Source organism: Pseudophryne corroboree, chromosome 8 (assembly GCF_028390025.1).
Source record: "Pseudophryne corroboree isolate aPseCor3 chromosome 8, aPseCor3.hap2, whole genome shotgun sequence".
Lineage (NCBI taxonomy): Eukaryota > Metazoa > Chordata > Amphibia > Anura > Myobatrachidae > Pseudophryne > Pseudophryne corroboree.
In genome coordinates this window covers 210,027,773-210,041,479 of record NC_086451.1, presented here as the reverse complement: position 1 = coordinate 210,041,479, position 13,707 = coordinate 210,027,773, and the positions used below count along the sequence as shown (strand labels likewise).

The window sequence follows — 13,707 nt, the reverse complement described above, 5'->3', positions numbered from 1 at the left end:
ACTAATCACTAATTTTTGTGAATTTAACCCCTTGACACGTCAAACATTCTATATAAATTCTATATTGGCACTATAATATGTTTTCTAGTAGTGAAGATGCTAAACTATATGATTATAAATTGTTTTATGGGAGATATGTGCAGGGTATATGTCCCCTATGACATGGGCTCTTATTAGTATATAACCTTTTAACTGTCCTAGTCCAGGTTGTAATTAGGACGTTAGGCGATTTTCCATCTATTTATAGATTTACATCACATAGGTTTTGCTTTATTTACTTATAAAGAAATATTTCTCTCCTCAATTCTACAAGGTTGAGGAGCGATTACGGTCCACGCTGACTATGTAGATCAGAAGATATGCCGCTCGTGTTTAACCCGAGTGTGTATCAAAGTGTATGTAAATGGTTACTAAGTATTTAGCCTTCCAGTTCTGTGGCTTTCTCAGCTAGAGGAGAGCCGTATCATTGGCGCAGCGAGACACGTGACCTGGTTAGGTGTCAGGAAGCACCGGATGGAACGCATAATAAAGATGGCACCAGAACGCATAAGGTCCGGCTACAGCGGGCGTATGTAACCTGTAAGCCCGCTCGGTTTAACGATCGGAGGTAATGGATGTGACTGGGGGAAAGTATATTTCCTATAATATGAATCTAAACTATGTGTGGATGTGTGCATATGTTCCTTTATAGTTGCACAGGTTGAAGTATCCGCCCCATTTACACCAGGATTGGACAAACAGACTGTCAATTACAACAAAGGCAGTCTCAGGCTGGGATGGTTATTGCAATGCATTGTGGGTTATATATTAATAAGGGTTTTTCTCACACAAGGTTCATTTATGAGTGGTTATTTTTGGAGTAAATTAACTCACATATTAGGTTTAGTAAAGTCTATAGGTTGAGAAGTGTGCACTATTAGTAACCAAGTGGCTAAAAGTCTTTCATTTTTGCACCAATCATATTAGGGTATTTGATGACATCATTACCCTTCCCCTTTATAAGGGTTAGCACCCAGTTCAGTGCTTCATTATACAGGTGCTGAGCTTCCACTACAGATCCATAGGAGGTAAGAGAATGTGGCACTACTCTAAACAAAGTTCTGTCTAAATATACAAATGTTACTATGTATATTTAATCTCTGTTATTTGTAACATTGTATCCTAGTGCTTTCAACATTTGGATGCACTGATTTATATTTCTTTTTTAAATTGTGGAGTACATATGTATAAATGTCTAAGAACATTTTTTCCAGCGCTCTTAGGGTCTGGATTTATAGATCTGCACTTTTAATTGTATTGCTTCATTATATTTTATTGCATGATGTAGTCTGATTTATTAAAGTTTTTGATAGCCAGAAAAAGGGCATTTCTAACTAATAACTCTGTTTGGTCCAAATACCCTGGCTATGGGTTTTGTTTAATAGGGGAGGGCCTTTTTTTTGTAATTTGACAAGGCCCTAGTATATGATGCATTAATCATCCATAATTAGAACTAATATCATTGATCAACTAATTATTTAATGATATGCATTCACTAATTTGCCCTGATATGAATTTATTAGGTCTCCTATCTAAGTGACCTTTCAGTACCTGGGTTTCGGAATTCCTTTTATACAAGTTGTCTCACCATAAGGTATGTGTGGTGAAACTTTTATATTTATCCACTTTATGCACAATAATATTATTAAGTAAATGTAATGAGACCAATATTTCTCAATTAGGCCGCACTGGTTGTTTATGTTAGGGTCTCCTGCCCTGTGCTGCCACGTCGTCATGGCAACCGGGAGACAAGTGCTAGTGGAGTAACCTGAGCACAGCTGATACTCCGGTTCGGGTCTTTTGCTGTGCAGTGGTTATAGGCTCTGTGCACGGCAGGGGATCCGGTGCTTGTTTTTGTGCTCACAGTCTGTGAGGTCTGAGTGGGGCGTGGACAGCACCTGCTTTATAAGGCCTCTTTTCAGGGTAAGCAGATGCTGCTGAATCTCTGTTGGTTAGTCAGTTCATGAAAGTTAGCCAGTACTGTGTAGCTTTGTATTTGTTTGTTGCTTACTGCAAATAGGCCTGGGGATTTGGTATTACACTCTGCCAATCCAGACCTAGCAGTAAGACTGGAGTCAGTCGTTTAGCTTGCTGGGGTTCTGTTATTACTCTGTGAACTTAGCAAGTTTGCGGCTGTATTCTAACACTTGCCTGTCTAATCCTGTCTCACTGTGCTAGGTGTCAGGGGTCAGTTTAGTGGCAGTAAGCTAAAACCTGTGCACTGCAAGTGAGAATCAGGATTGTGGAGGCTCTCCTTGTGTCTATCATTCCATCTCTGACCAAGGAGTTTACTGCCACACCCGTTGGTAACCCTTTAGGGTTTTGCTGTTGACCTTAGCAACAGCATTTCGGGTTCTCTACGTATTAAAACACAACATCTTGCTTTTTACATCTGAGCAGTTCTAATACAAGGGAGATACCCAGTTCCTTAGCCTCTGGGCTTCTCTGTTCACTGTGTGTGTATTTTGTTACCCTATCACCTTCTGTGTACGTTATGTCATATTCCCCAGTTTGTCTGTGAGTCCATTTGTTTTGCATAACAGTTCAAACACCAGTACATTCCTGCAGACACTGGAGTGCATAACAGTTCTGACACTAGTACTTTCCTGCAGGCACTGGTGTGCATAACATATTCAGCAGCCTAATACTCCTGTTGAAATTTTGTGGGAATATGGAGCATACCCCTCAAAATACGTTGCAACAGGTGGTCGATCAGGTGCAGGTCCTGACTCGACAATTTAATGATTTGTCCATTAAAATGCACACCTCCCAGGCTGCTGGCGGAGCTCCCGCAGCAGCAGCACCTGCAGGGGTTAAGGAGCCGAAAGTAAATCTCCCGGATCGTTTTTCTGGAGATCGCTCGCAGTTCTTTTGTTTCAAGGAGAGCTGCAAGCTATACTTCCGGCTTAGGCCTCAGTCTTCTGGGTCGGAGATTCAGCGGGTGGGCATAGTGATTTCCTTGCTACAAGGAGACCCACAGGTCTGGGCATATGGGTTGCAGCCTGACTGTCCGTCGCTTAAAAGTGTTGATGCTTTTTTTACGGCACTGGGCATGTTGTATGATGACCCTGACAAGACGGCCTCAGCCGAGGCTCAGATTTCGATCCTTAAGCAAGGGCGAAGGCCAGTTGAGGTTTACTGTACGGAGTTTCGGAGGTTGGCCCATGATACCCAGTGGAATGACCCAGCCCTGAGACACCAGTACCGAAGAGGTCTTTCTAACCAGATAAAGGACCAACTGGTACAATATCCCTTGCCTGATAGCTTGGATCAGCTCATGCAGTTATCCATCCGGGTGGATAGACGGCTGAGAGAGCGTAGGCTTGAAAGGGAGACTGAGATTTCCTTCCTTCCCAAGGGAACCTCAGACTCTGAGGAATTTTCTGAGGAGCCTATGCAGATTGGGGCTACCTGCCTCTCCTCGCGTGAGAAGACGCGGAGGAGACAGCAGGGGTTGTGTTTGTACTGTGGGAATAAAGGTCATGTGGTAGTATCATGCCCAGAAAAGCCGGAAAACTTCAGGGCCTGAGGGTGATGGGAAATATCCTGTCAGGCAAGAAGTCAGAATTTCCCAAGAAGACTTTTATCATTCCGGTGACCTTGAAGATCCTCGGTCAAACTGTCAAGACTGAGGCCTTTGTGGACAGTGGGGCCGACGGGGTTTTTATGGACCGCCAATTCGCCCTAAAACACTCTGTTCCCTTAGTACCCTTGGCATCGGAAATTGAGATTTGTGGGTTAAACGGGGAACCATTATCCCAAGGTAAAATTACCTCTTGCACTAGCCAGATTTCTTTGTTTATTGGAGCCACACACTCTGAAAAATTGTCCTTTTATGTGACTGTCTGTACTTTTGCCCCATTGGTGTTGGGGTTACCCTGGTTAAGGGCCCACAATCCTCAATTTGACTGGGTCTCTGGGGAGATTCTTAGTTGGGGTACTGATTGTTTCAGGAGTTGCTTGAGCCTTCCAGTCAGGCTCTCGCAGCTAAGTTTGCCAGGATTGCTAGGGTGTTATGCAGATTTTGCGGACGTGTTCTCCAAAAAAGTTGCAGAGGTACTACCTCCCCATCGCCCCTATGACTGTGCCATTGATTTGTTGCCAAATGCTATGCTTCCCAAGAGCAGGTTGTACTCCCTGTCACGTCCTGAGACTCAGGCTATGGCAGAGTACATTCAGGAGAACTTGGCTAAGGGATTTATCAGACCTTCACAGTCTCCAGTTGGGTCGGGGTTCTTCTTCGTGGGTAAAAAGGACGGTTCGTTGCGACCCTGCATCGACTTCAGGGAATTGAACCGTATCACGATTAAAAACTCATACCCACTGCCTCTCATTTCGGTCTTGTTTGACCAGCTTCGTACTGCCACCATTTTTTCTAAGATTGACCTACGCGGTGCGTACAATCTAATCCGAATAAGAGAGGGGGATGAATGGAAGACTGCCTTTAATACCCACTCAGGGGATTATGAATATTTGGTGATGCCTTTTGGGCTCTGTAATGCCCCGGCAGTCTTCCAGGATTTCATGAATGATGTGCTCAGGGAATATTTGGATAGATTCTTAGTTGTATACTTAGATGACATCCTAATCTTCTCCCATTCCCTGGAGGAACATCGGAAGCATGTACGCTTAGTCCTCCAGAAACTCAGAGACCACCGGCTTGGGGCGAAGCTGGAGAAGTGCGAATTTGAAGTTCAGCAAATCGCATTTCTAGGATATATTATCTCCCCAGAAGGTTTCCAAATGGAGGGTTCCAAGGTACAGGCAGTCCTGGATTGGGTGCAGCCCACTAGTTTGAAGGCGCTTCAGCGTTTCCTGGGCTTTGCGAATTTTTATAGACGATTTATCGCTGGATTTTCGTCTATAGTGGCGCCCTTGGTGGCACTCACTAAGAAAGGGGCGGATGTTGCTCACTGGTCTTGTGAGGCTAAAGCGGCTTTTGCCCGTCTCAAAAGGGCATTTGTTTCGGCCAAGGTGCTGCGACACCCAGATCCAGAGCGTCCTTTTGTGGTGGAGGTGGATGCCTCTGAGATGGGTATTGGGGCAGTGCTTTCTCAGATGGGAGTGTCTGATAATCGCCTTCATCCCTGTGCTTACTTTTCCCGTAAATTTTCGCCTGCCGAGATGAATTATGACGTGGGTAACCGGGAATTGTTGGCTATTAAGGATGCACTCGTGGAGTGGAGACACTGGCTTGAGGGGGCTAAGTTTGTGGTCTCAATTCTCACTGACCATAAGAATCTGGCATATTTAGAGTCAGCGAAGCGTCTCAATGCCAGGCAGGCACGATGGGCTTTGTTTTTTGCTCGCTTTAATTTTTTGATAACATATCGCCCTGGGTCAAAAAACATCAAGGCTGATGCGCTCTCGCGGAGTTTTGCTCCAATCCAGGAGACCACCGAGGAGCCGTTGCCCATTGTTTCCCCATCATGTATTAAAGTGGGCATTACCCAGGACCTCTTATCATTAGTCCTTAGAGCACAGGAGCAGGCTCCTCCAGACCTTCCGGTAGGTCTTTTGTTTGTGCCTCCTAGGTTAAGACAGCGAGTGTTCCTGGAATTCCATGCCAAGAAGTCGGCAGGTCACCCGGGTATTGCCAGAACTCGGGAGTTGCTATCTAGGGCGGTGTGGTGGCCCTTGGTGGCTAAGGATGTGGATCAGTGGGTTCGGGCATGTGACATCTGTGCCCGAAATAAGACTCCTAGAGGGGTTCCTGTTGGCCCATTACATCCACTCTCTATCCCATCTAAGCCATGGACCCACATTTCAATGGATTTTGTGGTGGACTTGCCCAAATCCTCGGGGATGACAGCCATCTGGGTTGTCGTTGACAGGTTTTCGAAGATGGCGCACTTCGTTCCACTGGTTGGGCTGCCATCAGCCAGACGCCTGTCTGAATTATTTATGCTGCATGTTGTGCGTCTCCACGGGTTGCCACTTGATGTGGTCTCTGACCGCGGATCCCAGTTTGTGGCCAAATTCTGGAGGGCATTTTGTTCCGATCTCCAGATTTCTGTCAGCTTGTCGTCAGGCTACCATCCGCAGTCTAATGGGCAGACTGAAAGGGTGAACCAGTCCTTGGAGCAGTTCCTCAGGTGTTATGTCTCCAAGTGTCAGACTGACTGGGTTGCTCATCTGTCCATGGCGGAGTTTGCCTATAACAACGCGGCTCACTCTGCTACAGGGATCTCTCCCTTCCTTTGTGTGTATGGGCATCATCCTAAGGCCAATTCTTTTGACCCCCTGGACTCCACGCCTGGTGGTTCCTCTGTGGTTTCGGTCCTTAGAGGTATTTGGCGGAAAGTGAAGAAAGCCCTTGTGTCTGTGTCATTAGTGACCAAAAGGGTTTTTGATAAGCGGAAAAGACCCTGCAGCTTCAAATTAGGAGACTTCGTCTGGTTGTCTACCAAGAATTTGAAGTTGAGACAGCCATCTCATAAGTTAGGGCCCCGGTTCATCGGCCCTTATAAGATCACCAGGGTTATCAATCCGGTGGCATTTCAGTTAGATCTGCCCCGTTCTTTGGGTATCAATAAAACATTTCATTGTTCCCTTTTAAAACGGGCGATTAGTAATCCTTCTTCCAGTGGAAGACCTTCCCCTCTTCTGATACGTGCCCAGAGGGAGTTTGTTGTTGAAAGGATTCTTGACTCCAAGGTGGTTCGGGGTCGGCTGTCATTTTTGGTGCACTGGAAGGGGTATGGCCCGGAGGAGCGGTCGTGGGTGCGCAGTTGTGATCTTCATGCCCCCAGACTGATACGCTCTTTCTTCTCGCAGTTTCCCGATAAACCCGGTGGTAGGGGTTCTTTGACCCCTCGTCAGAGGGGGGGTACTGTTAGGGTCTCCTGCCCTGTGCTGCAACGTCGTCATGGCAACCGGGAGACAAGTGCTAGTGGAGTAACCTGAGCACAGCTGATACTCCGGTTCGGGTCTTTTGCTGTGCAGTGGTTATAGGCTCTGTGCACGGCAGGGGATCCGGTGCTGGTTTTTGTGCTCACAGTCTGTGAGGTCTGAGTGGGGCGTGGACAGCACCTGCTTTATAAGGCCTCTTTTCAGGGTAAGCAGATGCTGCTGAATCTCTGTTGGTTAGTCAGTTCATGAAAGTTAGCCAGTACTGTGTAGCTTTGTATTTGTTTGTTGCTTACTGCAAATAGGCCTGGGGATTTGGTATTACACTCTGCCAATCCAGACCTAGCAGTAAGACTGGAGTCAGTCGTTTAGCTTGCTGGGGTTCTGTTATTACTCTGTGAACTTAGCAAGTTTGCGGCTGTATTCTAACACTTGCCTGTCTAATCCTGTCTCACTGTGCTAGGTGTCAGGGGTCAGTTTAGTGGCAGTAAGCTAAAACCTGTGCACTGCAAGTGAGAATCAGGATTGTGGAGGCTCTCCTTGTGTCTATCATTCCATCTCTGACCAAGGAGTTTACTGCCACACCCGTTGGTAACCCTTTAGGGTTTTGCTGTTGCCCTTAGCAACAGCATTTCGGGTTCTCTACGTATTAAAACACAACATCTTGCTTTTTACATCTGAGCAGTTCTAATACAAGGGAGATACCCAGTTCCTTAGCCTCTGGGCTTCTCTGTTCACTGTGTGTGTATTTTGTTACCCTATCACCTTCTGTGTACGTTATGTCATATTCCCCAGTTTGTCTGTGAGTCCATTTGTTTTGCATAACAGTTCAAACACCAGTACATTCCTGCAGACACTGGAGTGCATAACAGTTCTGACACTAGTACTTTCCTGCAGGCACTGGTGTGCATAACAGTTTATCAGAAAGCCTCTGTGATATATTGGAATTTCCATCTTGCACGTATGAACGAGCTTTTTCGTATTATACTATACGTTCCAGTTACTCGAGGTACGACCCGAGATGTAATCCTTTTTTTCTCCTTCTTTGACCTTTCTCTGTCTGCTCTGATATATTTGAAGTTTTTTGTAACGATATGTTCCTCATATGTTTTTATGAATATTGTATTAAGTTCTGATAAGATCTTCTACATTTATAGATGTACCCCTGAAGAAGTCTTTTGTATAAGACGAATCGCATTGGGTTGTCTGTGTTGTGACGTTATCTCTGAACCAACTTTGAGGAGAAGGAGGAGACTGTTGTGACCCACTCGCATTTGTATTCAACCCTAAGAATTATACAGCTTTCACTGTGGAATAATACGTCTCTTCTGTACTAGTTTGAATATGTTTTTAATAAATGTTTTATGATGGAACATGTTATTTCTGTACTTTAAAAATTGTTAACCAGTTAAGGGTTAAAAAGTGGGAGTTGATACAACCCCTTGGCGCCAGTTCTTCTACTGTTGTGTATATATATATATATATATATATATATATGTATATATTCATTCATGATTTTGGTGCAGCCACTTAACTTTCTTAGCATCCCTCTATGATTTACAGTATATTAAACATCAGTAAAAAGTCTACGGATAATCAAAATTGGTAAATTTTCCAGTACAGTGTTCAACAAATCCACTGATTGCAAAATACTTTCATTGGCATCTGGTCATCATTCTCTGACATTGAAGGAGAACCTGCATGTATCACAGTTTATGTGAACATCAACAATATTCCTACACAGGGGCTATGCTTGATAAGACCCAACGCTGGTTTTCTGGTAAACAAAAAGGTGTCCTGAGACATATCCTAATTATAGTGGTATGATGTCATTGCAAACTTACACAAAAAGACAATTAAAAAGTATTGGCCACTCATCACAAGTGACCAAGCATTCACAAACATATGCACAGCACCTCACCTGATTAGTATCAAATTAAAATGGGTCAAAATCTACTGTAAATGGTCCATTGATGAGACCAATTTGCAAGACTTCTACCATGATACCTAATAATTTGCTGTTGTTCAAATACTGTAAGGTGCTTGTATCAATTGCAGAGGTTGCACCCTCTGTAGATTCTTTATGATTTCTGATCCTTTCTCATATCCACATACTGTATTGGGAAGAAGACTTTTTATCCAATTACATTATACATGTACTGCATGATAGACCATATTATCTGTAGTCTAAAATGTACATGTGGATTAGTTTATGCTGAGAAAATGATCAGTACATTTAGAATGGATGACCCAACATCGATCTATCAGGCAAAAAATGTGACTGATCACCAGATCTCGACTTTGCAGTACACAATAATAGACTGGGTACAGTACCTCTTCGGGGAAACAGGGGTTATATTTCAATATTACATTTTAGGTCTATTACTTATGCACATCAGTTAATGTTATTTGTGCATACAAATGCATATCAATAATAATAAACAACTTATATATATATATATATATATATATAGAATTTTGTTATGCCCGGCACTCCCAATGCAATAAGATTAATCCGGGTGCCCTCCGCAGTAAATAATCCATGGAGTAGAAGAAAAATGGCAGCGGCACTCCGTTTGAAATTATTGAAAAAAATGTATTTCAAATATAATACAACATCACAGTGGTCACATATAGAACCAACGTTTCGGGGTCCTTGACAAAGGGGTCCAAGGACCCCGAAACGTTGGTTCTATATGTGACCACTGTGATGTTGTATTATATTTGAAATACATTTTTTTCAATAATTTCAAACGGAGTGCCGCTGCCATTTTTCTTCTACTCCATATATATATATATATATATATATACTAATATACTAACTGGAGTACCCGGTGTTGCCCGAGCTTTTAAGAATGTCTGTTAACAAAAATTAATTTAAACATTAAACACACAGTATAAATAATATTGTAGATAGCTGAATACCTGTGCTTCGCTACGGGATGAGGATGGAAAATTAGAACGATAGTTGTTTGTTAATTAACGTTGGTTGGAGATCTAGTATATAGGCATATCTTGCTTCCCTGACTCACTTTGTGTAGTATCCAGTCCCCTTTTTGGTCCCCTAAGGGACCCTGGTCTTCCCACTATACAACTCTCAGTATGTGGCTTCCTGCTGCCTACATTCCCCTCCTCACATTATGTCAGTGCACCTGTGAAATTATCGATTTTTTTTACAGTTTCTTATATAGCGCAGCACATTATGTATCTCCTGATATACTCTGTGCTGCTGGGGGACCATGCTACTTCCACTATATAACTCTCTGTGTGTGGGCTGGTCCTACCTGCATTCCCCTGCTCACATCATGTCACTTGCCCTGTCACATGCAGCCCTATCATCACTGACATATCATGCATGTCCTGATATAGTATGTGCTGCTGGCCCACCCCTAGGGGTGCTAGTGGTGTGTTACCCCTACAGTGTTTGTTCCCAGAGTGTAAGTCATATGTGTAGCAAGTTTGGTCTAAATTGCTCCAGGCATTCCAGAGTTATGCTGTCTGCTGAAAAACTCTGTGCTACTGCCTCACCCCTAGGGGTGCTAGGGGTGTCTTACCCCCACAGTGTTTGTTTCCAGCTTGTAAGTCATATGTGTATACATAAAAAAGAAAAACAAGATTGCCTCTATTGGTGCACACTACTTATAATGAAATATAACTTTTAATTTAAATTATTAAAAACATTTGCGAAATATAGGATAAAATATAGAAGTGAAAAGATAAGGAAATTATTAAAATATATGTCTTCCTGCACACGGGGTGCCCGCAAACTATAAAGTCTGTATGCCTCAGAAGAAGCGATTGCGAAACGTGCGTCAGGCCTCCCTGCGCACGTGGTGTCCGCCATTACGCAAATGCAGATGCAGTGAAATCACCTCATATGCACTCCCGGGAGGGAATAATTATTTAGATAGTAAATGTGTAATTAGATAGCCTTGTATATCACAGTATAACCATGCTGATGCAGTAAATTTACCGTATATGCACTCCCGAGAGAGAACAATAATGTAGATAGTAAAAGTGTATATAAATAGCTTTGTGTATCACAGCCAAATTACGTGGTCATGACTTAAATGTTTTCCTAAACATCACACACCCCCCTGAAGGGTATAATAATACAGATAGAAAGTGTGGATCTAGGCAGCCCTGTACACAGTGACCTAATGTGCTTGAAATGCAGAGAATATATGTCTATTAGACAGCTTTATTTTGCAGGAGGAGCGCATTATGCTAAGTACCTAGGTGGAATATCCTATTAAAACAAGCAATATATTAGCAATCTCTATGAAATATACACTTCGAATCTGAATAGAATATATATTAGAACAGCTACTATTGTCGATAGAAATGAACCTCATGGAAACAGATACAATATTGAAACATCTGTAGCAGCATATGAGTCATAGCCAGACAGCATAACTGTGTTGCTAAATAAAAGAACACAGACACTGTGTAACGATACTTAATAACAGTTTTATGTGTGGATGGAAACTAACATCAATGGTATAACCACAGTATTGAAACCTGGACAGTTAGCCTTGCAGGCAGATTTACAATACCGTAAAAAGATATATACTGACAGTCCACATGAGCTATATATATAAAGAACAGATTATATTCTGAATCATAACAGAATATATATCAAGACAGCTGTTTGTATTGATAAAAACTAAGACTGCCAGAATACATAATACAATAATTGCTGATATTGATGAATCTCATTGAAATAGATATAAGATTGAAAAGTCAGAGTCAGAGCTAGACAACATAATTGTGCTGCTATATGAAGAACAGAGACACTGTGTAACGATATTTAATAACATTTATCTGTGTGAATGGAAATCAATTCTAATGATACAGTCACAGTATTGAAGCATGGATAGTAACATGTGATTTATAGGAAGACCATACAACAGTGTTATAAACAAAGAGGATATAGGGCACAACAACAGTGACAGACTCCAAGCAGTATATTACACTTAGATATCCTTATAGGCAGGTCCAGGTAGAATATACTGGCAATCCACATGAAAAACAGATCTTATTCTGAATTCCAACAAAAACATATATTAAGATAGTTATTTGTGCTGATGAGACACACGAACTCTAATGAGATACACACCACATATATAACCTATCAGGAGGGATACATAATATGGAAATAGTGTGGTTGTTCAGATCTGCTGCTGTATAACAAATGAGATTGACCCACTAGGGATTTCTATAGTGATTCCCATTTATAGGGATCAAGCATAGATATAATCTACAACATATATATTTGTTTTATCAATAACAAGAAACAATATACAAATAACTGTTAATACATAGAGAATTGGATACTATAGTGTGGCTGTTCAGATCTGCTGCTGTATAACAAATGAGATTGACCCACTAGGGATTTCTATAGTTATTCCCATTCATAGGGATCAAGCATAGATATATTCTACAACATATATATCTGTCATATCAATAACAAGAAGGGCAACAAAGAATAAGACACGGACATTGGTTGAAAATTGTAGAATATTTATTAATAAATATAAATACAACACATAGAGAATTGGATACTGTGAAGGCATACCGACTTTATAGTTTGCGGGCACCCTGTGTGCAGGAAGACATATATTTTAATAATTTCCTTATCTTTTCACTTCTATATTTTATCCTATATTTCGCAAATGTTTTTTAATAATTTAAATTAAAAGTTATATTTTATTATAAGTAGTGTGCACCAATAGAGGCAATCTTGTTTTTCTTTTTTATGTATATATCAATCTATCTTGGTGGTAGCACCCCCCAATAAAGACTAGTTATATAAACGAAATAGGAAGTACTTAAGGGGGCCGATTCTAAAGAATAGACGACTTGTGCGACCTCTTTTCCCTTTATTTAATTGTAAGTCATATGTGTACCAAGTTTGTTGTAAATTGGTCCAGGCATTCAGGAGTTATGCTGTCTCCTGAAATACTCTGTGCTGCTGTCCCATGCCTAGTGATGCTAGGGGTGTCTAACCTCCATAGAGTTTGTTCCCAGATTGTAAGTAAGATGTGTACCAAGTACAAATGGAAAAAAATGTGTGTGCGCTGTCTTGTGAACCAGCTGGAAAAAAAGGGGGTTGTGAGGCCCCTATGTGTACTCTAGGTACGTGGTATATAGTATAGAAATAACCAGTGCTGTTAATGTATAGAAATGGGTTATTAGACAATGCTAGATGGTTAATATATAATAAAAATATTTTTAATTAGTATATAATAGTTTAAAAAGATTTTGAGCAGGTATCATAAATTACAGTACATTGCATATCTGACTCCATGTGATATTCACCATATGGACTTAGGACCTTCTCCGGATTCCTCCTGTAGGCACATGAGTGGCTGGCGTTGCCCGATGAGATATAGTCCCCAATAAGTGAGCACACAGCAAAATGTCCCAAGATGGAAGTGCCCTAGGGATGTCCTCAAACTGTGCAAATATTTTAGGAGCTTTCCGATGGAGGGTGTGTGGTGTCCATTTAGTGTCCAACAGGTGATGATAGAGAGTCCGCAATGAAATGAAATATATTCTTTAAGGCTCAACGTGTTTCCCTGGGTTGTTGTACCCCAGCTTCCTCAGGAGCATATGAGTGTAGTATTACTAAACCTGCTTTAAATACCTGTTAGGTAATGATATAAGTGTATGCACCTGTGTACATATACAATAAGTTAAAAAACAGTCCAGCAAAATCATAAAGATATATTTCGGAGGCAATGCTATGTTGTTCAACAATTAATATATCCTAAAATAAATCAACTTTAATAAATAAAACCACAAAGATTTGTGTAT

General features: G+C 41.7%; 1 long non-coding RNA gene across 1 annotated transcript; it reads left to right on the top strand.

The window, feature by feature from the left end:
* The first annotated feature begins 1,013 nt into the window (after nucleotides 1-1,013).
* LOC134947621 (uncharacterized) lies at nucleotides 1,014-8,253 on the top strand. Its single transcript, XR_010182658.1, has 3 exons — nucleotides 1,014-1,067; nucleotides 1,563-1,633; nucleotides 8,046-8,253. It is a non-coding gene; the product is annotated as an uncharacterized LOC134947621 (long non-coding RNA).
* The last annotated feature ends 5,454 nt before the right edge of the window (nucleotides 8,254-13,707 follow it).